Genomic DNA, 2,889 nt, shown 5'->3' with positions numbered 1-2,889 from the left:
TCCTCGCCATAAAAATGGGAATACTAACCCCTCCACTGGCGGGCCCCAATCCTCTGGCCTCTGCATCCTCATCATAAAAATGGGAATACTAACCTTCCCCTCATAGGACTGCTTCCAGGATGAAGTGAGAAGGCAGTGGAACATGTCAAGTGGAACACAGACTGTCACATGTTAGGTATTTGGGTCTTTTTTTTGGTTACTACCACAGTCTTTTGATTTTAAGATGCCATTGATTATGAGATGACTACAGATCACAGCTTTTCAGGAACGGTTTGAGTGTCAACTACCAGCTAAATTCACACATCTCAACCTCAGACACATTCAAATGTGCATAAATGAGCTGTGAATTGTCTCCACTAGGTCACAGGAAGGAACTGCTGAGGGAGAAGGAGGTGAGGTAAGAAGCAATAATCACCAATGCAACCAGATGACCACCTCAGTGACCACCCCGATGACCTGACCGCCGTGATGCTGGTAGATACAAAGACAGCACTGCAGCTCTCCCGGGCCTGGGGTGGAGGGAGTGGGGACCCTCGGCTGCATCCACTGGGCTCTACATGTGGTTCGGGCCTCCGGAGCCAAGTCTGATTGAGGCTGGGCATGTCCACCAAGTGCCGTCAGCCTTCAGCTGGCATGTGGCAGGCCAGTCCCCACTGCTGGGCTTCCTCATTGTTTGGGAGCTTCTTTGCTCCTCTCAGAGTGGGGAAGGGTGGGGCCGCTTGTGTCTGAACTGCCCCCTTTTCACTGCACAGTCTGTAGCGATTCCTCTTCCCAAGTTCCTTTATCTGTCAGGGTTTAGTCAGGAAAACACAACCCACACTGAGTACATCAAACAGAGGGGATTTAATACAGCTGATGCACAGGTGCTGGGAGGCTGGGCCAGCAAAGGGGGATGGAGGCACTTCAGAACTTATGAACTGCTGGGAGGAGCTACCACCGCTGGGGCTGGGGGAACCACTGGGAGCAGCGGCCAGGCCACCGAGGAGGGGGGCTGTTGCAGCTGCATTTGGGATCATGGAAACAACACAGCACTTTACAGCCATCACCAAAAGAAGAAGCAAAGAGAGAAAGAGTACGAGAGATAGAGGAAGAACAATGGCTTCTCCCTTTCCCCTGCCTCGGGTCTCCCCCAGCATCTTTATGGGCAAGCTTCTGAGGAAGTCAGCTGCTGAAGGGCTGAGGCGTTACAGCATAGCACACAGGGGTGGGCTCGGGATGAGAGGCAGTAGGCAGAAAATAAGTACATTCAGGCAGTTAACAAATACTTATTAGGTACCTGCTACATGCTCGATGTGTTGTAAGGCTGGGGAGTCATCAGAGAACAAAGCAGAAAAGTCCCTGCGCTCTAAGAGCCCACATTTTAGTGGATAAATGACCAACAAACACAAAAAGTCAAGTATACAGTATCTCAGGTAGTGGTAAGAGTTATAGAGCAAAACACAACAGGGAAGGGGCAGGGAATGGTGGGAGCAGGTGGGTGGGCAGGAGAGGCTTTGCTGAGAAGCGGTATTTGGCTGAGAAGGGAGGCAGCGAGCCCTGACTCTCTCTGGGGGAAGAGTCATTACAAGTGGTGACACAGAAAATTCAAAGGCCCTGGGGCCTGTCACATTCAAGAAATAATACCAGAGCAGAGTATGTAAGGAGAGAAGTAATAGGAAATGAAGCCAGAGAACCAGCTGCCAAGAGCAGTTTGGGTTCCAGAAGAAAAAAAGGGAAACCCCTTAGGACAAGCAAACCACCTAAAAAATCTTTGCTCAGGTTTTTATAAGGCTTTGCATCTTCCTGACTGCAGACCTGGGCTCTTGCACGGCCTCCCTCCCACCTCCTGTAGGCTCAGAAGAGAGGTAAAAAGGGTGGGGCTTAAAGACAGACCCTGTAGAGGCCGTAGTAAAGGCTTTTATGCGAAGTGGCATGGAAAGCCCTCTTCACCTCCTGCCCTGCTCAGGACCCACTCTCTCCTCTCCGCTCCAGATCAGAAGTAGAGGTCCACCCGGAGCCCAGCTTAGTAAGTGGGATTCTCATTCCTCTGATCCCAACAGATCCACATTGTCTACGAGGCGTTTGGCTTCCTGAAAACAGGGCCCTACCTATGTTGCCTGTCTCCTTATAACCACTGCTTGGCCCCCTTGTAGGGGATTAGTAAATAACTAATGGTCAAGCAGGCTTCATCTCTCTCATGCCACCAGCATTGTGACAGGTTGACTCAGCTGACTCAAAGCCATTGTCAGTTGGATGCCCAGGATCATTCCAATTTGTTAGCTGGAATCAACTGAGTAATAGAGCAGCTGCTTGATTGAATGTTTAAATTGGTTGCATAAAACTTGTGCGGCTATAGTTTCCGTCTCCATGCAAACTTTGGGGCTGAGGAGTTACTACACAGAGGTGTGTCCACCCCACTGCTTTCTGGTAATGATGGAGGTTTTCCCCCTCCCTTTTATTAGTGATAAAGGTTTTGTTGGAGATAATTGTATTTTTAGCAGCACAGTTAATGAACTAGCTAAGCATCAATAGATGGAATCATAAAACCATTAAACACCCAGAGCAATAATGGGAAACTGTGTCTGGTGGTAATGAAATTAAGTGTCTTTTATGAGGTCACTTTATTCCTTTTCTCCTCAGCTCTCTTGCCCTCCTGAGTACATGGTGACTGCTGCTCCTAATTGCTGTTTCACTAAAATGCACAATGCTATCCATTTTGTGTTTTAATTCAATGTATTTCTAGGGCCTTCAGGATCATTAAACTCTCCACCAAGGGAGTGCAATAGGAGTGGTTATGAAAGCTGCTGGAAGAGGCCCAGGAGTGTAGGGGAATGAGGACCGCAGGAAAGGTGGGGAAGGAATGACAAAGACCTGCTAGACTTAGTACTGAGCCCAAACTGGTGAGTGCTA

The sequence above is a fragment of the Myotis davidii genome, unplaced genomic scaffold (assembly GCF_000327345.1).
Source record: "Myotis davidii unplaced genomic scaffold, ASM32734v1 scaffold678, whole genome shotgun sequence".
Lineage (NCBI taxonomy): Eukaryota > Metazoa > Chordata > Mammalia > Chiroptera > Vespertilionidae > Myotis > Myotis davidii.
The sequence above is the reverse complement of the archived record's forward strand: the minus strand, read 5'-3'. Positions refer to the sequence as shown.